Here is a 24,792-nt window from a genome sequence, read left to right as displayed (position 1 = left end):
GGTGTATCAGCAATAGATATCAATTTTATCAACACTGGTATCAGCTGTGGATAGCTGCTTCATCAACACTGGTATCAGCAGTAAATAGCTGCTTCATCAGCATTATATCAGCAATAGATAGCTATTTTATCAATGCCGGTATTAGCAGTAAATAGCTGCTTCATCAGCATTATATCAGCAATAGATAGCTATTTTATCAACACTGGTATCAGCAGTAAATAGCTGCTTCATCAGCATTATATCAGCAATAGATAGCTATTTTATCAATGCCGGTATCAGCAGTAGATAGCTGTTTCATCAACACTAGTGTATCAGCAATAGATAGCTATTTTATCAAAACTGGTATCAGCAGTATATAGCTACTTCATCAATACTGGTATCAGCAGTAGATAGCTACGTCATCAACACTGGTATCAGCAGTAGATAACTATACTTCACCAACACTGGTATCAGCAGTAGATGACTACTTCACCAACACTGGTATCAGCAGTTGATAGCTACTTCACCAAAAAACTGCTACCAGTAGTGTATGACTACTTTATCAAGACTGGTATCAGCAGTAGATAGCTACTTCATCATCACTGACATGTAACCGATATCTGTCAGCAGTGGATAGCTACTTCATCTCTTCATTACTACCAATAACAGCAATAGATAGTTACTTCAACAACAGTGGTATCAGCAGTACATAGCTACTTCATCGTTAACAATATCAGCATTATGGGTACTTCATCACTACCTGAATTCAGCAGTAGATAGCAACTATATCATCACTGGTATGGAGATATTTAGAAACATTGATCCATTTAAAGCTACGAGTATATGCTTTCAGGTGATACCCTAAACACAATTTTGTATAATGGTACAATTTGTAAAAACATGGCACTAATTAGAGGTTAATGACTGCACATCAGCTGTTTTGAGGGTATTGTGAAAAATCTACACATTTTGCCTTTGGAAGCAAGGTAAATATCACGAGGGATGCAAATTAACCCCCTGAGCACTACCTGTCAATCTAACATTGCCTCTGATTGGCCAATTACATGATATCTTCATTTTAACCACCAATCAGAATGGAGCGTCGCAAATAATTCACCCCAATTTTTTTTGTGTTGTGAAATTATTCTAACAATGTTGCTGATTGGTCCAATTGATAATGAAAACTTCTTTTTGGCCAATAGGCAGGTAGTTCTCATGTGGTTATGCAGATGCAAAATTAATAACCTCATTAATAACTGACACTATATTTAATTTTATCACTATAACAGCATATTTTCTTCTGAAGATTTTATCATGTGCGTGCAATCATATGTAAGTTACGCACTTCTAACTTAATCAGTCACATAAAACATCACACGCAGAGTGATTACAAAGTATATTGATGTACTGTATACTTCACACATTCATTTATAAGTTATCGATCCCCTGCTTGTGCATTAGCATGTTTACAAATTATCAAATATGATCAGATCACATGCTTGGCAATTATTTATGAGGTTATGCGTGACAAATAGTAAGAAATGTTAAACTAAAAAAAATAAAAGAAATATTTTGTACAGAAAAACAGCTCAGGTCTTGTAATGATTTTTATACTATTAGTCCGGCTGCAAACACCATATTTTGGGGGTTAGATGGTTTTGCCAGTTAAAGTTTGTTTTTTTGCTGGTTATTGATCTTTGAGTGGTGTAGAAAAAGATTCCGTGGGATGTAAAATCGTCACCCTTGGGCAATCCGAGATATTCAAGATGGCCGCCATGTATCTCTGAAATAACATTCAAATGGTGTTTTAGTGACAAAAGGTATCATACCAAATAATTATAGTGTTTTGGGCAGTTAAAGTTTGTTTTTTGCTGATAAATGATCTTTGAGTGGTGTAGAATAAGATTCTAAGGGGTGTGAAATTATCACCCTTGGGCAATCCAAGATATTCAAGATGGCCGCCACGTATCTCTGAAATAGCATTCAAATGGCGTTTTATTGACAAAAGGTATCATACCAAATACTGTTCTGGGCAGTTAAAGTTTATTTTTTGCTGATAAATGATCTTTGAGTGGTGTAGAATAAGATTCTAGGGGGTGTAAAATTGTCACCCTTGGGCAATCCGAGATATTCAAAATGACCGATTCGTAACTCTGAAATAGCATTTAAATGGTGTTTTAGTGACAAATGGTATCATACCAAATAATTATAGTGTTTTGGGCAGTTAAAGTTAGTTTTTTTTTGCTGATAAATGATCTTTGAGTGGTGTAGGATAAGATTCTAAGGGGTGTGAAATTGTCACCCTTGGGCAATCCGAGATATTCAAGATGGTCGCCACGTATCTCTGAAATAGCAATCAAATGGTGTTTTATTGACAAAAGGTATCATACCAAATACTGTTCTGGGCAGTTAAAGTTTTTTTTTGGCTGATAAATGATCTTTGAGTGGTGTAGAATAAGATTCTAGGGGGTGTAAAATTGTCACCCTTGGGCAATCCGAGATATTCAAAATGGCCGACACGTAACTCTTAAATAGATTTCAAATGATTTTTTTTTTGTAACAAAACAAATATTTATATCGTATTTAGTGCGCATTATTGGTAGTGTGGGCTCAATATGTAATATATGCACGTAGATTATGAATTGACACGCTTCAGTGATCCCAAATTGCCATGATGTCGTCCCGTGAGTTGTGTAATGTATGCTCATAATAAGTAACTGTCTTTTCTTAACATATTGAATGGTTTGCATAACATATCATACTCATACGTTTCTTGTTTTTTAATTTAATCATTCTTGACCATTTGCATAAAGTTTTACCTGTCTTTCAGACCATTTTAGCAATAGAATACACCTAATTAAAAATCATTAAATGTGTATATATTGTCATCATGAAATATGTTCTTTAACACAACTACCTGAGAATTGTAGCTATAATTGTATGACACTCTTTGAAAATACACTGTGTGAAGATATAATGATTACTGTTCCAAGGGAGTAATTTGAGTAATAGCCCACATTTGTATGGACTAAGGTTGAGTTTTGAAAATGACAAACTGGCCTATATTATACAGCGAGAAAACATTCCAACGTGCGCAGAAAAAAAGACAGCATATTTTCTTCAGTCATTTAAAAAAAAAATTGAAACAGTATGCATTTGTTTCAATTTATCTTCACATACCGATACGGGACCGAATGTAATAATGCTCATCGTTGCTCTCGAACAATGGGCCATGAGTATGATTTGTATGTCAGCTTATGTCAGCCTGAAAAATAATAAGTTTCTTAAGATTAACTATCATAACTATCATAAAAATTGTAAATACACACGCAAAACTAATATTGGCAATTATGTAGAAGATGGTTCTACCCAGTCCGCCAAACGACTACGTTGATCTTCCCCCACTTTGACTTCCAGGAATACTAATGTGTGGAACTGTGTGAACTCCAAAAGCATCCAGACAGATGGAAGCTTGCATATATGTACATATCTACACATGAACGTTATGCCAAAATTTGAGTATCTGATCGCGATCGTGGTGATAGCTAGGCAAATGAAATCAGAGAACGTTTAGAAATCTCTGTCAGTGATCTTCACGCGATGGGAATTAGGCATCACAGAGATCCTGTGCCTCAAGGAAGAACAGATGGTTGTGTTTTCAATTCAGTGAGTGTTCCAGGTTAAAGAAGTAATAAAACAAGCAAACAAACTGTATTATTTTACTGTTTTTAGTGACAAAAGTAATACACGATGTGATGTTGCAGCATCTGAAGAAGATGCAACTGATGAATTCCTAAAACATGCTGTAGATGTCCTATCTGATAATAAGAGTCGCATTTGGAAACCTGCTGAATTGTATCAGGAATGCTGCACACATTTGGAAATCACATTAACTCTTGTTTTTTTTTCTTTATACCTCAGTGAGGTTGGCGAAACGCCTTTATTTTATTTAGTTTATATATCAAGCTCAAAAACTTGCTATTCCACAATATTGCGGCTCAAAAGCCACGACATGTAAATTAACATTATCAAAACATTATGTATAACTTATTACAGTATATTCAAATGAACCTTAAGTTCATCCCAGACATTTTGATTTTCTTTTATAATTGTTGGCACATTTTCTGCATTTGTTGTTATTTCATTCAATCTTTCTACTTCATTAATAAAGAGCAGTGGTATAGGAGTAAATATATTGATTTCACTATATCTTATTTTGGCCTTGTAAACTGAAAACGATGCTATAATTAAGAGCAGGTTTACAAAATCAAAATGTGAGTCGTTCTTGTTCCAACTATAAATAATATGTTCTAGAGACACGTTCAAATGTGTGTGTGTTGTAATTAACACGCATTCTTTAAAGAAAATCCAAAATGATGTATTTTTCCTGCATGATATGAAAACGTGTTCATAGTCCTCACGACAATTGCAGAAACAGCATTCGTCCGAATTACTAATCTTCCATTTCAATAGGTTTTTCTTACACGATATTAGGTTATATAAAAGGTTATATTGAAAGTTTCCAAATTTGTTTCGAATTCTATTTTTTATTTTAAAAGTGAAGATTTGTCTACTTGTATTACAATTGAAGTGATCTTGCCAATATTTAACGCAAATTGGGTCGCATTCTGATGGCATTAAAAGTTTATATATTTGTTTTGTGGATAGCTTTGAAATGTGAAGTTTGGTTTTCCCAACTTGAAATAATCGATCATTGCCCTTTGTTTTGTTGAAGTCTACATGATTATTTAAAATTAATGTTTTCCATTCTTTTGGTATTGCTGTCAGTAATGTATGTAAGTTAAAAACATTAACTCTTGCTGATCGTAGGTGACTCAATGAAGAACTCCAAACACACTTTACCGGATAGCTTCTAGTTCTTTCATTGCAAAGTTATTCTAGTAGTATCGTATTCCGTTGGAACTTTAACGCACATGAAATGTGAAGTTATAATGAAACTGTTATAGGCGGTAGCATCCAAAGAGTAGCCAAACAGGTAGTACGAGAGTGCAAAGACATTCGCATTGTAAAGTCACACTACAATGTCCCTATCGACGAGGATTTGGCTGCATAATCAGTATCTGACATGCTGCAATTTCCTCGCCGAAGTTGAAGAAGTCCTTGTCAGCTTTACTGATAGGCAACTAAGTCCTGTGCAAAAGCAAGCAATGGATCTTAAAGTGGCATTGGGCGTCTTACTCAGAGATTCAAAGATGATTATAAACCATCTGTTCGACTACCGGGTTACATGTTGCTATAGTTGCAGGCGCTGTTGATATTAGTCGTCAAGGAATTGAAGGCGCTCAGCTCAGGAAGGATTTGTACAAGTTGGGCAGATAATTTCGATACAGATATCAGTTCAGATATCACCAAATGGAAAGCTGTTTACCCCGAGCTGTCACTCAATACACTCCCTGCAAAAAGTCTTCCAAAATGTGTTATATTTCTACCTTTCGTTTCGGTGATGGCCATCTTGGAATTTTTATGCGATTGTAAAGAAGTAAAATGTCAAACTGGATCTGCTTAATTCTAGGGTGTACATTAATTATTGTAAGAAACAAAATCTGGCAAAAGAACTTTACCTTGAAACTAATGGTTTTTGCTTATGACGTTTAACAGCGGCCATTTTGAATTGCGAGAGTGTCATGTTTAAAACTGTATATAGTTTATATTTAAAGCATCCAAAAGGAAAATAATTTACACAAAATACTTTAAGTTATCATTTATTATGGTACCGCTAGTGAATAACCCAGCTTCATTTTAGTATCCATAGCGGCCATCTTGAATATTTCTAATTGCCCAAGGGTTACCATTTTACATCCCCCAAAATCTTATTTTGTACCACAGAGTAATAATCAGCAAAGAAAACTACTTTAACTGGCAAAACCATCTAACCTTGCTCTGCCACCGGACTATATTGTATGTCCTTGGCTAGCATCCTGCCATTGTTCTACAAAATATGTTTTGCTATTTTCAGAAAAATGTACAATTGGTTTCCCTTTAAAAAGGAAATAATATGTGGGAGGGCAATATACAAGGTTGGTCTGATTTCTTACATTGAGTCCTACCATTAAAACAATCGTTTTGATATGAGAAACAAAAATGTGTATATACAGTAAGCCAAAGAATTAAGGTACCAGTTATGTTCACCCCTGTATATCATAAATAAAGACAAATGCGTCAAAATAAAAACCAGCAGCCAATGCCTGTACTCTTTAGCTCTGATTTAAGACCTTATTTGTTGAAATTGGTTGAGAATTAAAGAAACAGTGATCTAAAATTTAATGAAGATACAAAAATGTGTATATACAGTAAGCCAAAGAATTAAGGTACCAGTTATGTTCACCCCTGTATATCATAAATAAAGACAAATGTGTCAAAATAAAAACCAGCAGCCAATGCCTGTACTCTTTAGCTCTGATTTAAGACCTTCTTGAAATTGGTTGAGAATTAAAGAAACAGCGATCTAAAACCTAATGAAGATACAAAATAAAAAGTTGCACTTTTGTGTTCTAATCAATGAAAGCACGACGCTAGGTTTTCGTGCTAATCACTGAAAGCACGGCACTAGTTATCTTGTTCGCGATTGTGTACCAATCAATAGGGCATAGAATGGGGTAAACTGCAACTTTTAAATTTGCATCTTCCTTGGGTTTTTGGATTGCCTTTATTTCTTGAACAATTTCAACAAATGAGATCTTAAATTTGAGCTAAAAGATGCAGCTATTGGCTGTTGGTTCCATTATGGCATATCTGCCTTTATTTAGAATATACAGGTGGTGAACATGACTGGTACCTTAATTTTTTGGCTTACTGTATAACAATGACCCACTATGGTTATACTTCCGGTTGTGGTCACCACTTTTTTATTCACATCATCTAAACAAAATATATCTCAAGCGTTAAATTTTACTGGGGTAATGAGAAAAATGTGAGCTATCTTCTGATCCAAAGCATAAGGATTGTGTTCATTGACACATGCAAAGAAGAAAATAAAGAAGTTTTTGCATAAATTTAAATCCCATTAAGGTTGGTACTACACCCCTGGCCAATTGTGTGCCTATTTTTGCATTTTTCTCAAACATTATAGCGCATTGGTGACAGGTAAGATATGTATATTAAACGGGCAAAGACTAGAACTACTGCATTGAAAATTCAGCAACTCAAGGCAAGTAGTTATTGATTTATTGATCAAATATTGGTTTTCCCTCATTTTTGACTGTAACTCCACAACTGTTGTCTGTGCTGAAATAAAATTTCCAGTGCAGTAGTTGTAGTCCTTACCCCTATAATATACATATCTTACTTGTCACCAATGCGCTGTAATTTTTTAGAAAAATGCAAAAATATAGGCACAAAATTGGGCAGGGGTGTAGTACTAGTACCCCCTTAACAAACCACTGCACAAATGAATAATTTAAGAACAAACGAGCCATTATACATTAGGGAACAAGTAGATTAGTGAATTATGCAGTACATATAATGTTCCCACCAAAAGTGGTTCTAGTGGTTCTCCAATCACAATCCTGGACCCTGGGGCTTGAACCGGTTTTGGAGGAAACAAAACCCCAACACAGAGGCTTTTATGGTTCTTAAAACAAATTCAATATATATTTCAAATGATCCCAAATGACCTTTGACCCCACAACGCCAAGTCGCATTGAGATCCACCAATGGGAGAAACAAACAAAAAAGCTAAAGTTTAACATATTTTTTGCAAGATTTGATGCGATAAGCAGACAAGCATATTAGAGGGAAAACCACATTGTAACTTGTATGAAACCAGGCCCCTGTGATAATGACGTCAATACTGAGAATGCCTGATACAATCGTACAAACTATAGTGAGTCACATGCTACAACTCCGATGTGTAGAGATATCATAGTCTGATGTATTGAGATCGTCCCTAGCTTAAACAGTCATGAAAAATGCTTTCACATGCCCAGGGCTCTGTAGCTACTCCAACCACTGAGTGCATGTACCTCTCAACATCTCCATCTCTCTCCCTCTCTCTTTTGCTCTATCCTCTTCTGTACTCTATTCACTATGTTTCATCTAGTTCTCTCCATGCCCTCTCCCTCTCTCTCTCATTCACACTATATTCTCTCTATTTCTCTCCTCTTCTCTCTCAGCCTCACTACCCAGCAAAGACAAAAATGTTTTTAAAATGTTTTAAACATGTTATATTTTGGGTTTTGGTTTAGATAAAAACGTTTTAATAACATCAAATGTCAGGTTATATAAAGGTCATGGAAAGTTTTAAAACGTTTTGTATGAAAATACACTATAACAAAATGTTATTGTAAAATATTTTTTGCAAACATTTTTTGCCAAATATTTTGTCAACACTTAAATAACATTATGTTAGAATATTTGCAGTAGGTTATTAACAGATGTTTTTGAATGTTATGAAAACATTTTATACCCTTTATTATTATGTCCTTTAAACGTTTTCTGGCAACCTTTTCTAACCTTTTGCAAATGATGTCGTAAATGTTTTGTGTTTGCTAGTGGTGTACCGTGGCCGCTCCTACCCCGGGGGCTGAAGAAAATTCAATTTTGCCGGCACTTCCTCAACAGCCCGAAAAGGTTGACCCAATTTTTTTTTCGGTGGTTTGAAAAAGTGAAGAGCAAAAAAAAAAAAAATTATAACCGCTAAGCGCCCTAAAAGCAACACATTTTGATGTATAGTACCTTTTTCAAAATTGTTTCCGCCCTTTTTTCTTTACAAATTCTTTTTGCCGCCCCTTCTTCCGTCACCCCTTCGTTTTGCCGCCCCTTCGTTTTGGCCGCCCCCTGCTTTTACCCCGGGGGCTCGCGCACCCAAAGCCCCCCCAAAAATACGCTCATGTTATCCCTCCCTCTAATCTGTCTATCTTCTATCTCACTTCACTCTATTTTCTGGCACTTTAAAACAAAATTCTGAACCTTAAACAAAAAAAAACCTGACTTGGTTGACTTGCTGCCTACCACAAAGATAAATATTTTTGATATCCCTTTCTTCTAGTCAAAAAATAAATTGATAATTATAGACATTTTTGAGATACACCTAGCTTATTTTATATTCATAAATTGGCATCTGAATGCTTGAAATCTACACATTTCATTTTACTTGCCAAAATTTACCTAGTGATTAATAATCATGTGTTGAAATGTGAGTGTGATCACATTACACATGCGATGCAATCAAGCATCATGAGTGCTTTGTTAAGCAAAATGAAACTTCAGTTTTCAATTTCATTACATGTCCCATTTTAAAGGAGCATTTTGCGATCCTAGAATGAAGACCTGAGCGCAAGAAGACCGAAAGTCCATTTGGCCCCTGAACATGTATACACTCAAGTTACGTATAGTTTCTTATAGTTTGATAATGTTTAATACATGTTCAGGGGCCAAAACAGACATTTCACAACCTTTCATAAGGTTTTGGCCCCTGAACATGTGTTACACATTATCAAACTCTAAGAAACTATACGGTACATAACTTTAGTGTATACATGTTGAGGGGTCTAGTGGACTTACGGTCTTCTTGTGCTCAGGTCTCCGCATTCTCTTTTTATGATATTTTTCAGTAGCTATCCATGAAAAAAGCATATTCCCAAAGTTTTACATATGGAAAAGTTTTCCTATGAAAGTCTCTTTAAATAAATTATACTCGACTCCAGTGTGTGCACGCTGTGTGTACAGAGGCGTTCGAGGTCAATGCACAATGCATACATTACCACACAGCACACTACGCAGGGCTGTACGGAAGAGGGTATGGTTTTTCCTACTGTACGACGGCATTTTATAACCAATCAGATTCCTTTTTAGAGAGTAGAATCTGGCAAAGTATTTCTAGGAAATATCGTGTGAGCCAAGTCAATCGGACTGACTATTATCAAGTGAGGGCCGTCTATAGCACGCTACTTTAATAACACGGGGTGCATGTCAGTGTATTTACTGCAGTAAATTGAGTGAGATTTTGGGAATACCTTGCGGTGTTTAGTGCTCCTGTACGACGAGGTCTTTCATCAGATTTCCTTGAAAATCAGGGAAAGTAGAGTTTAATATATACATGAGACAATTAAGAGTGAGCCAAAAATAAAAGACTTTCCCTTTATAATAATTGAAGTTGAAAGTGAAAAAAAGACAATTTTCTCCCATTGCTTAACTGTGGGACCCCTTTTATTTGAGCAAAAGAGACTACTTTTCCATATGGTTGATTCCGATTTTGCATTTGTGAAGCATGCATGATTATATGCATTATACTGCTCCATCTGTGTTGTAATTTTGTTCTGGTGTACCAGAACATAATTCAAATTTGACGGTATTTTTGCTAAACAAATTATTCTGCAATTTTGTACATAAACATTATGTAGCCAGAGGTTTCCATTGGTATAAAAAACATGCCCTTTAAGAGCTTTATTCAATGACAAATTCATCACCAATGGGACTTATGCACGGTTGTTTGATGTGATTATTTTTTCTAAGAAAACATCAAATATTTTTTTTCAATTCTAGACATGTAGAATACCAACAGCTTTCACATTAATATAATATAAATCATATAAATATAATACTTTTTACCTATCTTTTTTGTGGTAATTAATTCTATAAACTCTAAGATTTGTGCATAAATTGATGGCACCATTAACATTTATTTCTAATTTAATTTCATAGCCAAATAAAATGAGATACTCCTCTCAAAATGTACTTGCTATTTGTTAGTTTTTTCTGGTATTCTAATGCTTAGTATATAGTGTGTACCTTTGTAAATGTGCTAACAAGATTTAAGATAAATTGCACCACCAGTCCATGAGATAGAGGCACCATCAGTGTTCGCATTTAGTTAATAATGACTGCAGTTCTATAATATGTGATACAATCTGCACCATGGAGGCCAAAGGAGGCATTTTTGAAAATTGAGTTACTTTAATTATTATTACCTTATACAAACATAAGGCTAACATATATGGAAAACACCAAATGTCTAGCATACTTGGTTCTAAGTTTATTTTCTTATGTATTTTACTGTTTCTTTACTCCATATTTTTGCCTTTATCTCAATTTCAAATTTGCTGCCTATGGCCTCCATGTACCAGATCGTGTAGTAATAATAATGGGTCAAGAGATATGATAATTCTAGTAATGATCAGAACAATAACATACAAAGAAAGATGGAGACTATTATGGGCTTTATCTCAGAGGCAACAAAGGTCACATACAATAAGCTTGATCACATCAAATGCGACATAATCTGATCCCATAAGACCAAGTCAATAATAATAAAATTGAGATTTAGGCAAAAATAAGGAACAATGAGCAAAAAACACATAAGAAAATGGACATTAAAAAAGTTCATAACTTTTCAGGTAAGATTGTACATGCGAGAGAGTACATAGGATTTCAATATCAGTAAGCTCAGGCCCGCAGCCAGGATTTGCCAGTGGCGGGAGTGTGGGAGGCTAAATATCAGACCTTTTGTGAATTACGCCTTAAATAAGGGCTGATTTCAATGTTTTTACTGAAAAAAGCAGACCTTTCATGAATTTTTTCCTTTAAAAAAGCTCAAATTTTCACCGTTTTATTTATTGGTAAATGAGGGAGCCCTACACCCCCTTAGTGGTTTTGAGTAAGTTTAGCAAGTTAGTAATGGTAGCAACTCAATTGTTTACATTTCCGACTTTGGTCTGAGTGGATCAGATTTTGTGTCGACACTAAGCCATCAGCAACACTAAAATACTAGTCAGTTGCACATCTGATTAAAGATGAGTTGAAATCCATACACCCCCCCTATGGAAGACATGTCCTTATGAGCCCTGGGGAGGGTAAAATTGGGGGGGGCAAGAAATTTTGGCGAGCCGAAAGGGGGGGCAAGCAATTTTGGCAAGCCGAGAGGGGGGGCAAGCGATTTTTGGCACACATTCACGGGCGCCTTTTTAATAAAATGCTCTAAAAGGCTTAAGAAAACAGTACGGAAACAGCTTAAATATGCAAATTTTCCTGCTCATGCACTCGCAACATACATATAGACCATTTAAAGTTTGGATTTGGGATCCCAAAAATTTGGCATGTTCAAGGGGGGCAAGCGGGCCGAGAGGGGGGGGGCAAGCGATTTTTGGCGGGCCGAGAGGGGGGGGCAAGCGATTTTTGGCGAGCCGTTTGGAAATTTTACCCCCCCGGGGGGCTAATAATTATTGCACAGCCCCTTAATCTCCCACACGGGGTATATAGATTTCAAATGGAGACACCCATTCAGGTATCTCCAGTTGAAATTCACACCCCCTGTGTGGACAATTAAAGTCATGTCTTCCATAGGGGGTATGGATTTCAATTGGAATAGCCTACTGAACAAAACAACTTACCTGTTTCAAGGTAGAGTAACGCCAGATGTTTTGCCAGGATTCATGTGATGATTCAACTGTAAAGTTAAAACAAAGACAGGATAAAATCAATAAGAGTAATCCATACAGCATCTAATTTCATTACATAGTGATGATCACATTGGGCTGATCCATTTAAAGTTCACACTCCCCTGAGGAAGATTTTAGAAGTATCTTCCACAGAGGAGTATGATTTCAAATGGAATTAGAACATTAACTAAATCTATTTGATGCTCACCCTCCCTCTGTAGAAGATTCAGGTTAAATCTTTCTCAAAAGGTGTTTGAAATCAAAATGAAGTTACCTAATGTGTTCATTTGCATACTTCATGCATGGCATGGCTGCACTGTTAAAATTGGACTACTTTTTCAGTAAGATTATCAAACTAAATTCCTTCACCAAAGTTTAGGAACCAGTCGGAAGATAATAGAATTCATGTTAACTAAAGGAAAAACATTGTTACCCCATGTTTGTTCTTACAAATTACAGGAAAATATCTTCCCAAATTTCAAGAACAAACAGTGGGTAACTAATAGTGTTGCTATATTTACGGAACACTCTTAGAAGAAAGGTTCCACATAGAATTTTTTGGGTTCTGTATATGGAACCTGCTCCCAAAATGGTTCTGGAAAGCAGTTTCCCAACAAATGGTTTTAATAAGAAACAAAAATGTTCTGTCAGCTTGTTTGGTTCTGTAAACCATTTTTATGGGTTTGAGAACCTTTTTAGAACCTTTTTATGTTCTACAGAGAACCCTTTAAAATGGTTCCTTGACAAAGAACCATTTTTAAAGGTTCTGTATTATATAACCAATAAAGTTTCTTAACCCTTTGCTTTTTATAGAGCCAACACAGTTTAGAGTTTTAGAGTCATTTTGGGGACAATGTTTCTTTCTAGATGGTTCTGTATACAAGACAAAATATTTTCTAAATCTAACCCTTTTATCTAAGAGAGTAGTAGCTCGAGATACTCTAGCTAAAATACAGGTTTTGCATTTACTATCTTACATTATCTTGCTGTATTTCAGCTAGAGCTCCAAACGACAAGCTTCCGGGGTTTTTGGAGAACAATACTGTTACGTAAGATGAAGAAGAAACCCGCCTCGGAGCCCGCCCTACTCATTATTTCATTGTACTTATTGCAATTTGCCTCCACACATTACGTAATCAACACAAAGCTTTTGTGAGGATTAGTGAGTGGATAAGAAATTGACAGTGGAGGATAGGAAGGACACGCCGACTGTTAGTTGTCAATCATGCACTGCCGCAACGTATTAAGCTTTTACTGCATGGCATTCCGCAAACACCAAGACAAATTATGCCGTATTTTTCCAAAGATCATCTCATATGAAGTAAGCTGAATGCGATCTGTACTTTTGTAACATTCCGATCGCTTTTGATCACCTATTATCGGCGAATTTGCTTGAAAACACGTGAGTTCATATTGTGTAAACATGATTAGCATAGACACAAATGAAATTACGATGCAATACAATGCAATTTGAATGCGCAGCAGATCTATAGAAATAACGCTGCCGGTTTTATGCAGAATTAGACCCTGTCTGGAGAGTAGCAACTTGGAATATGAAAATAAATGTAGCATGAAAAATTGCACTTTTACAGTGTATGAGGAGAAGATCTTCGCTATAAGCCTACAAAATAACACAGTTTTCCCCCATTGAGCATTCGGTATTTGGCAATAAACGCAACTTGGAAAATGAACATAGCGATTACAATCGTGGAATGCAGCATTGCATATATCTTCTGATTTTGTCAGCAGTCAGTCAGCGGTGTAGCCAGATTAGGAATAATGCTACTTTTTTTATGAACATGTTAAAGTGCATTTGCCTAGTTGCACTTGTTTGTGCTGTTGCACAAAACATCCAATTTCTAATAAAAAAGAATTCCTGCAGTATACATATATATAAATACTACTCTTATTGTATGATATAATTATAAAGGTCCACTTTCTGCACAATCAGCATTCAGTATACCCTCTCCTCCTAAAAGGTCCATTAGTATGGTACCAAAAAAATAATATGAAGATGATGATGATGATAATGATAATGATGATGATGATGATGATGATGATGATGATGATGATGATGATGATGATGTGTTGATGATGATGATGATGATGATGATGATGATGATGATGATGATGATGATGGTGGTGGTGGTGGAGATGAAGATGATGATGGAGATGGGGGGATGAAGATGATGATGACATAATGATGATGATGAAGATGAAGATGAAAAAGATGATAATGATGAAGATGAAGAAGATGAAGATGAAGATGAAGATGATGATGATGATGATGATGATGAAGATGAAGATGAAAAAGATGATAATGATGAAGATGAAGAAGATGAAGATGAAGATGATGATGATGATAAAGATGAAGATGATAATGATGGAGATGATGGTGATGAAGATGATAATGATGATATTATAATACCAACAAATGAACAAATGGCAGAACAAACAAAGAAATTAATGCTGAATAAACAAATTAATGAATGAAAGAATAAACAAATGATTTAGTAAATACACAAACTAGGAAACAAATGAATGAATGAATGAATGAATGAATGAAAGAATGAATGAATGAAAGAATAAACAAATCAATTCATAGACATGGAAACAAACAACCAAGGAAGTAAATAACTTGCAAGAAAATATTGATGTAAGACCTGCAAATAAGAGGCCATCGAAACCAACGAAGCCAGCCATCTATTTTTAGCATCCCGTGTTTTGTCAACATTATGAGGAGGAAACACATGCTGTGATAGACTATACGCATGTCGGAGAACATCAGTGAGATCTCCGGCTATGCTTAGTATTGACAACTTGTAAAAGCGATGATGCACTAGCCTTCTTTCACAGAATCTCTTGTTTACAAAGTAAAGGCAATGTGTGTTACTAATGTGCAACATCCAGTTGAAATCCATACACCCCCTATGGAAGACATGCCATGGCCTTAAAGTCATAATGTACGATCTTATAATATGAAATTGGTTCATTTTTTTCAAACCTGATTTTTTGCATATTTGTAATGTTTACACATGTCCCAACTTGCACCTAAATGGAATCGGCCAAATTTGTTGTCTTTGTAGGTCAACAGAGCAAAGTTCGACATATTATCATAATTTAAAAATTATGATAATATGTCCTCCCATAGAACTATGTGTTAAATGGCCAAAATAATCAGTGGGGTTTCTTTCACTTTACCTTTTATTTCAACCTAAAATGGACAGCAACTCTTCCCGTCAGTTATTACTAATATTATTTCAACATTTTGAATAAAGAATAACAAAATCAAAATTTGACGGAAATCGTATATTAAGACTTTAATCTCCCATACAGGTGGTGTAGATTTCAAATGGAGTTACCCATTCATATAACCCCATTTGAAATTCATACTCCCTGTGTGGAAGACTAAGTGCATATGCCTTCACAGGGGGTGTATGGATTTCAACTGAAATAACCCAGTGCAGTGAGCTTGATGTATTTGCTTGTTATTGTTTTTTGGTTTTTTTTGCAAGAAACCACTTTCTTTCTGGTATGTATTATCCATCTTGAAAAGTATTGATGCTATGTAAATAATTTTGATAAAATTGTAAAGCTTATTGTCCTGTGCTTACATGTTTATTCAAATCATGAAATGTCAAAAATGCAACTTGTTCCTGGTTTTGTCAGAACGGGTAACAAATGTGTGTTTTTACAGAAATATTTCTTACAGTGAGACATGTGGCTAAGTGATGGAGATAACTTGGCTATGCTGGCAGCCAATCCTTAAGGGCATTGCATAATCTTGGCAGCTTTAATAATATTTCTAGTGGTTATATGTCCTATCTGCAATAGCTGCCCTATAGACCACTTGACATGTGACATCATTGCCCGGCAGTATGCATGCAAATAATGGCAATTTCCATTGTTCTTTGCATTGCAGTGTGCGTACGCCGTAGTTTGCTCAGGGCACATGCATTTTAAATCGCCCACCACATTTCAGCCATAGAACAGTGTAGCAGTTCGTTCAAGCATATCGATAGACCAGTCCCTCACTTCTGTTAATGTCAAGTGGTCTATAGACAATAAAAATATGACAAGTGGCAGCTATTACAGCTTACAGTAACCCTTCAATCTCTCTTTTTTTTTCTAATTTTTTTATTTTTTGGAAAATTATATTGAATTTTTAGTAAGTATGTCAGATGTAGGCCAGTTCATACACATCACTGTATTGATATCACAATAGCCAATAACTATGATAAAACATGCCTAGTAGCTATAGCAAGATGTCTACTGTAGTTAAATTAGTTTGCAAATTAAATCAGTTTGATGAAAATTATTGGTCCAGGGTCAATATACATTTAGTATTCAATTCTTATTAACTTTAGTATCTTCCAAAATCTGGGTTTTCTTACGGTAGCTTTTTGTTGGCTTTTTACTTTTGTAATTGACAAGAAACATAATGCTAGAAATTCCATTCAATCTGGAAATAGAAAATAAATTGTTGTATTTTGAAATGTGATCATAAAATGGGTTATTTTTTCTGTGACTGTTTACAATCCAATGGCAATTTACTTTGGTACAATTTCCCACAATCACAAGGACAATCACAAAAGAGACAATGACGATGGACAAAGAGAACATTCACTCTTACAAACAAAACACAAGCACCAGTCCCACAATGCAACTTGATCTTGTAATATCAAAAGCTATCAAACTCGCTTCATGGTTCTTTAAGATTAGTATTATTTTCAAGTTGCAAATGACAAAATACAAAAGAAGTGCATTACTTCATTTGACAATATCTCTACATCAATTTAAGGCGAGTCAGAGGGGAGCATGACTTTAGCGTTTTTTGCACTCAAATATTGAGACAAATAAAGCTGACACACAAGAGAATGGTATGGGTTCTTTATAGGAGATCTCATGAATTCATAAAAAGTGGTGTTATTAGACCCATCATGTGAATTATTTGTTTCAGAAAGGGGAAAATGACCAAAATGTCCGTATTGATATAATTATTAGCTTTATATCGAGAATCGCAAGACCTATGGAAATATAAATGCAATTAGAGGCTTCTTGACTCATTTCATATAAGATGATTTTTTTTAAACTGCGGTGTCTTTCTTTATATTACAATCTTAAGAAGCACTTACACGGCAGTTTTTAGATAAATGGATAACACTGGCAAAATCATCCCGGGGAACTCATCTAGGTTGATTACAGCACACACATGTCTCAGAACACACATGTCTCAGAAAAGTAGTACACTGATGAATTGCATCACTTTACTCAACAAATTTCTTTCCATCAGATATGAGCCAACATCATTACAAAAAATGAGCATTTTCATTGAAATTGTATAAAATGTTTTACAAATAGGTTGCCCTACTTTTGATCATCGCAATATCTTGTCATGGATACGTGACACAGCAAATGGGCTATTACTGTTGAAAGCCATACACCCCCTACAGAAGATATAACTGTTATCGCCCACACAGGGGATGTAGATTTCAAATGAAGTCACCCATTCAGGTAACCCCATTTGAAATTCACACTCCCTGTGTGGAAGATTATAGTTATGTCTTCCATAGGGGGTGCAGAATTTCAACAGGAATAGCCCAGTATTGAAGTAATCCAATGGTGGTTTGCAAGAAATTACGCTGGTAGATTGCATTGCATAGTAGGATTCCTACAGAACCTTGTAACACTGTGAAAAATGATTTATCCTTAAGGAATCGGATAGCAACGTTTGCACAGTATTTTTGTGGGATCTGAGAGCACATCAGATACACCAAATGATTTTTTGAATACAAGGAATTTCCTTCTGATGTCAAAGAGTTTTCGCCAGCCCATAGGGCTGGTATCTAATTCTGAGATGGGATTTGTGTACACTAAAGATTAGCTAAGATTATAGTCTTCTTCTATTGGTATGAATTATTTGTTTTACTTCTTGTGGTGGAAATGTTTTTGATGCCTGCTAATTCGATTTGCAAGGAAAAGAAAGTATGTTTTGCCATTTCAATGAACGAAAACGATTGAGTAATGCCAAAGTTATGTTTGAATTAATTATGACTTAAAAAAGTTATCATAGGTTAGGCCTACACATATAAACATAAACTTGTTCAGCAATCAGCATATCAAAAAAATGACATGGTCAACAATTAGTAATTAGCGGGAATGATCACTGGAACAAGGTCATATCAGTGGACTACTGAGCATAGCATGATGTTTGGTTGCCTGTGAGTGCATAATTGATATGTTGATAACAGATCTAATAATGTTGTAGAATCAAAATCTTCATTATATGGACCACATTGAAGTCAAAGTAATTATCTATCCTATCCTGTATCGTTTTATGGATAAAATTGACTCAAAATGTTATTGATGATATTATTGCTATCTTTAACAGAAAACACACAATGCAGACTATTACATAATGGAGTAGCTAGGTAAGATGCCATGTCCATAGCTTTGCAGGAGTTTCGGACTAACAATCAACACATTCAAAAAATACAGTTTAAAAGTGAAGATTGTAGTGAATGATCAGTCCTTTATCATGTGCTTGCCACTATCTACTTTATAGTAAACTATACATTGCGAAATAATATAAAATCATTTTAAAATAAAATGTGCATGTAAGTTGAGTTTACATAGCGAATTAACTAACAACTGCAGTGTATTTTTTGATTTTAATAATAAGCATGGGTAAAAAGCAGTAAAGACAAAAAGACAGAACAATTTGGAGTAATATTAAAGAGTTGACAGGAGTTATAGGAGTTAATGTTTTTTGCTGTTTCAGTGTGCATGTTCTCACCATTGATGGTTTGGTGAACTGTCATGTAACATGGATGCAAGCGTGATCCTAAAAATGCCTTTCACGGTGACCCAAACTATTTACAAGACCTCTTCTGCATTGAGGCTGGCCTTCCCTTTTAAAGGGAATTTTTATTATTTTTGAAATCTGTGATATAATACAAATTTTTGGCAAATTATTAAAAATTTAGTCCTCAAAGTAAACTTAATAAATCTAATGATAAAGTGTATGTAGCTGGGAGGAAAAGCCATCATTCATTTGAAAATTTTGACCATTCATATTGAAGATATACATTTTCCCCAAAAAAGACCTTAGGTCAAATGATGGACGGCTTTTCCTCCAAGCTATATACATACACTTTAAGTACATATCATTAGATTGATAGAGTTTACGTCCAAGACTGTTTTAAAAATGTCAAAAATATCAATTTTTAATAATCTGCCATAATTAGTATTATATCGCAAATTTTAAAAAAAAATCAAAATTATTTGATATCAGGACATTCCTCATATTCAGAATGCAATTTGATGTTTCTGATGTGCTCTCATGTCCCACAAAAATACCGTACAAACATTGCTATCCAATCCCTTAACTGGGCAGTCAACAAAACATATTTCCTCTAATGTCACCTGTATTTTCACACATCATATATTTGATGTCCTTTATGACAAATTTGGTTATTATTGCCATGATTTAATTTACTTGTGTGCTAAGCTGTGATGATTTTTATACCAAAAAGGTCAGTAACACATGCATGATTCATATTTATATAAGACAAATTCATACAGGAAATGTCTAGTTACTAAGATTATGGCTTTCATCCAATATAATCATGAGAACTTTTAAGCTTTTATAGTAGACTCAGGCTCATAGCCAGAATATTTTGTGGTGGGTGCAGATTTTCCAAATGCAGACCTTTTCAAAAGAATCTTCATTCTGGCCAAAAATAGACCTTTATTCCCACCTGCAATTGATTTTTGGATGATATTTGTTAACAAATTTCACAGAAACTTCATGATTCGGGGTATATTTATACAATTTTTGACAATTTTGGCTTAATTTTTCTATTTTTAACAAACAAAGCACACCTTTTGCAGATTTATGGGGGGGGGGGGGGGCATTGCCCCCACCGCATCCCCTGACTACAGGCCTGAGTAGACTAGAGGTACTTTGTGCAACCTTTAGCCATAGTCGATTAGCCCACTCTTACAGTCAGAATTTATAGGTAAATTTTCACGGGAAAATTTTCTGGACATGTGACACCCATGGGCGCAGACATATTAGCATTATGGAATGTGACCCCAGCACAGCGGGTGGTCTTCAATGTATTTGAATAGGAAGAATTCCTCTTTGATGCAAAATAAGTAACTTGTCACAAGTTAAAAATATTATGGTAAGAGTTTCCGTAGATAAATATTTTTTTCCGCAGATAGATATTTTTGAAATTACGTTTTGATGATATATTGTGAAGAAATTAAGATTGCATGATATTCAATAAATTTGCAATACACAAATTTCTATCGAAATTATGCCAAGAATACTATTCCAATTCAAAATTACTAAGACTTGAATAGCGAGGTCACCGCCGGGGGTCAGAGATCAGGCTCGAGGTTACACTTACATTGATACGCATTGGTCACATGTCCAGAAAAATTTCCCGTGAAAATATACCCATTAATGTTGACTGTTTTATTTCTAGTCCAAGAAAGCAATACTCACTTTGGACATTTTGATGTATAGCAGACTATTTTTTCGACACTTTTGTTGTTGTATGGACATGTTCAGTAACACATGATGCAGTCATGTCTACAGTAGAATTCATCTCGACCTTTGAAGGACTTAAACCCCATTAAAAGCTATTAAACCAAGATAACACTCATTGAAACAGCTCAACTGATTAAATCAGATCTTCTCTGGTTGTGCACATGTGTCTGTTTTATATGTGCGGTATCGATATGAGGTGCTATAATACAGCTTCAGTTGGGTAACTGATTATAAAGGAAACGCAAGGAAACAATGGTATGTGGACCTTTGTTCACAAAATGAGACAATGGCCTGCTTTTTGTTAACCAGCATTCTTGAAAATGAGCAACATAATGATTGTTGACTTAACACGGTTTGGAAATAATTTCTTCATATTTTTGGTGTTATCTGTCGTTTACATATCCTTCCTAAAACACAAAAGTGTGACTATTTCCAAACACCTAAATTAGCTAAAAATTTAGGACATGTTACAAAACTATATTTTCTAGAATTTCATAGAATAGTTTAAATGTAGCTTGTACCATTTTTTTGTGGCATCCTTCAGAACGGAGCGGTCCGTTACCAATATAGCTCAATATTTTCGGTCAAATCTCCATTCAATTAACACGGGAGTTGGCTAGCTATGAGCTAGCTATGCTTTGCCCTCACTCATATTCTCCGACAGTGCGACCCCTTCTGTACATCTAACCTAGCTGTAATGTTAGGTCATGTTAGAGAAATATATTTGCTAGAAGTTTGGAGAATATATAGTTTAAATATTGGCCGGTTATTTTTCACACAGTGATGTTAACTAGGCAAATGCAATATACTTCTAACATACACTATTTGTAAAGGTCGCGCGTCAATGGTGAGAGCACTGTGTATTGTGTATAGGAAAACGGACAGTAACTGCAGTATGATCATAAGAATCTATTTGAGGGTATGTGATAAGTAATACCTTTACATTTGTGGCAAACATCCATACCATACAAACCTATACTTAACTGGCCTCTCCATAAAAATGAACACAAATTGCACACAGGATTACTTCAGTACTCTACTCTAAACACATGTCAGTAACCAAGCAGTTGTCCAACTGACACAACAGCAAAATGCACTGACATGGAACACCTTTCCTGGACCAAAATTCACAAACCCAACAAAAGAAATCTGTTGGGCTGTGAATTTTGGTCCAGGAAAGTGTTCCATGTCAGTGCCTTTTGCTGTTGTGTCAGTTGGACAACTGCTTGGTTACTGACATGTGTTTAGAGTAGAGTATCGAAATAATCCTGTGTGCAATTTTTGTTCATTTTCATGGAGAGGATTTTAAGATATGACCTTGTGAAGTTTCTTTTTGAGGCCAGTTTATAAGTGGAGATTTTTGTGCAATTAATTGTTCACGCTTTTCTACTTATGAACTGTTGGGGACTGCTCTATAATCCGAAGGTTTTATAATCCGAAGGTTCTTTAGTACGAAGGTTCGCTAGTCCGAACATGTGTTCATAGCATTCGCTAGTCTGAATTTTAAAAGAGGTTCTCTAGTCCGACAAAAAATTGAAAAGAGGTTCTTTATTCCGACGGTTCTTTATTTCAAAGGTTCTATAGTCCGAATTTTAAAAGCGGTTCTCTAGTCCGAATATGAAAATAGGCTCTATAGTCCGAATTTAAAAAACGGTTCTATAGTCCGAATATAGAAATAGGCTCTATAGTCAGAATTTTAAAAAGGGTTCTATAGTCCGAATATAGAAATAGGCTCTATAATCCGAATTTAAAAAAAGGGTTCTGTAGTCCGAAATTGCAAAACGGTTCTATAGTCCGAAACGGATACCGTGTTCTTTAGTCCTAATCAGTAAAAGGTTCTATTGTCTGATTTTTAAAACATTAACATTTACTAAGCCCTCTAGCTAGATAAATAATACTAAAGCAGAGTTTATGGTAAACTTTAACTATTCTGTAAACTAATTTGTTTAAATGACTAAATTTGTTTAAATGTTTAAAAAAAGCCGCAGTATTTACATGGCGGGATGGCGCTATGAAAATTTGAACTCGACAATGCTCGAATACATCGTAGAGTATTACTAGTATATAGTATTATAATGGAATAAAAAACAGATAAAAATGAAGAAAATATTACCAGAATAAATATACACGTCAATGTACGCTACGGTAAATATCCAGAGAAACCAACCATGTTGAACTTCAGCGGATTTGTATTTGACACTGAAACAAATGATAAAAATAAAATTCGGACTATAGAACCCGTTTACCAATTCGGACTAAAGAACACGCTATCCGCTTCGGATTATAGAACCGCTTTTGAAATTTCGGACTAGAGAACCTTTTTAAATTCGGATTATAGAACCTATTTCTATATTCGGACCAGAGAACCTTTTTTTTAAATTCGGACTATAAAGCCTATTTTCATATTCGGACTAGAGAACCGTTTTTAAAATTCGGATTTAAGAACCTCTTTTAATATTCGGATTAGGGAACCTTTTTTAAAATTCGGACTATAGAACCTTCAAATAAAGAACCGTCGGAATAAAGAACCTTCGAATAAAGAACCGTCCGGATTAAAGAACCTTCGGACTAAAGAACCGTCGGACTAAAGAACCGTCGGACTATAGAGCTTCCACCGAACTGTTTCCCTGTTTTTTAATTTGTGATTCCAAGTTTCCTTACATTGACCTGTACAGAAAAGGAATATATTTGTGCATTGTTATTGTCACGGTTGCAGCTTGGAACGTAAAAATTGCACAAATAAATGTTCGTTAAAATTTCCATTTTCCAGTATATGGATCACAAGCTTGTGTCCTGTATAGCAGTTTATCCAGAAAACCAATTTAGATGAACGGACACAGTACAATCAGTGATATCCTAAACTAAAACACACTAACATTCATTTTTAAAAACCCAGATTTTGGGATTTATTTTATATGAAGAAACAGTTTTGAGTTGAATTTAGTAGCTAAGTCAGGTGTGGCTGCCAGATTTGGATTGAGCACTAGTGCTACCGTATTTGCACAGATTCTGATCTGCACTTCTGTTATTGGTTGTCCTGTTTCAACCTGTTCTATTTTTGGAAAGGCAAAATGTGAAAAAAAATTATTTTTACAAACTTTTGAGGACAATTTGGTGCTATTTTGTAAAGTGAAGAGATAAAAATTACACTATGAATGAGGTTAATAACTTGACATCGGTAATATGTCGGGCATTGTGAAAACTCTAAACATTTTGCTTTGAACCTCGGAATATCCCTTGGGCTATGCCCCTTGGGATATTCCTCCAAATAACCGATGCACAGTTAATAAACTCTAAGATTTCAATGGAACAATGGCAACTTCTGAGCATAATTTTCTCATATTCAGAACTCTCCTGGTTAAAAACCCATCACTACTATCATAGATTATCAATAGATGAAACGGGATGATGACCCAAAAGTCAAGCTAACATGACAGTTTTGTTGTTTTACCAAAGCTTTATACCACAGTGCAGCCTTTAGGCTAAAAGTTACAATTGGGTGGGGCATGTTTACTAAAAACAATGCCATGCAGATGAATTTGGGTAATATTTCAACAAAAATGTCAAATAATGTGAGAAAACATAAAATTTCAAAGCATCAAACCCCAAAATGCACATATAATTTGGTAAGTTTGCCATATTATATGGTATTTTTCTGTGACTTTGAGATGGCTTACAAGCGAATAATTCCTCATCTTATTTCCATGCATCGTCTGGGCCTATAAAAGGTCTATAACCTTTAAAGTAAAGTTGAGTTGTTGGTACCCCATAACTGAGTTGACCACATTATTTCATTAGGCAGCCATAACCATGACCATGAGTATCTCGGCTCTAAATGTCATAGGATAGCATCTCAAT

The 24,792-nt window shown here is 35.2% G+C and overlaps 1 protein-coding gene across 1 annotated transcript in view; it reads right to left on the bottom strand.

The window, feature by feature from the left end:
* Positions 1–24,792, bottom strand: part of LOC140168259 (uncharacterized) — a 302,569-nt gene that overhangs the window by 150,271 nt on the left and 127,506 nt on the right. Inside the window, 1 exon segment of the mRNA XM_072191592.1 lies at positions 12,327–12,382. The gene's annotated coding sequence lies outside the window, so the exon portion shown is untranslated.

Source organism: Amphiura filiformis, chromosome 13, assembly GCF_039555335.1.
Source record: "Amphiura filiformis chromosome 13, Afil_fr2py, whole genome shotgun sequence".
NCBI classification, from domain to species: domain Eukaryota; kingdom Metazoa; phylum Echinodermata; class Ophiuroidea; order Amphilepidida; family Amphiuridae; genus Amphiura; species Amphiura filiformis.
The sequence above is the reverse complement of the archived record's forward strand: the minus strand, read 5'-3'. Positions and strand labels throughout refer to the sequence as shown.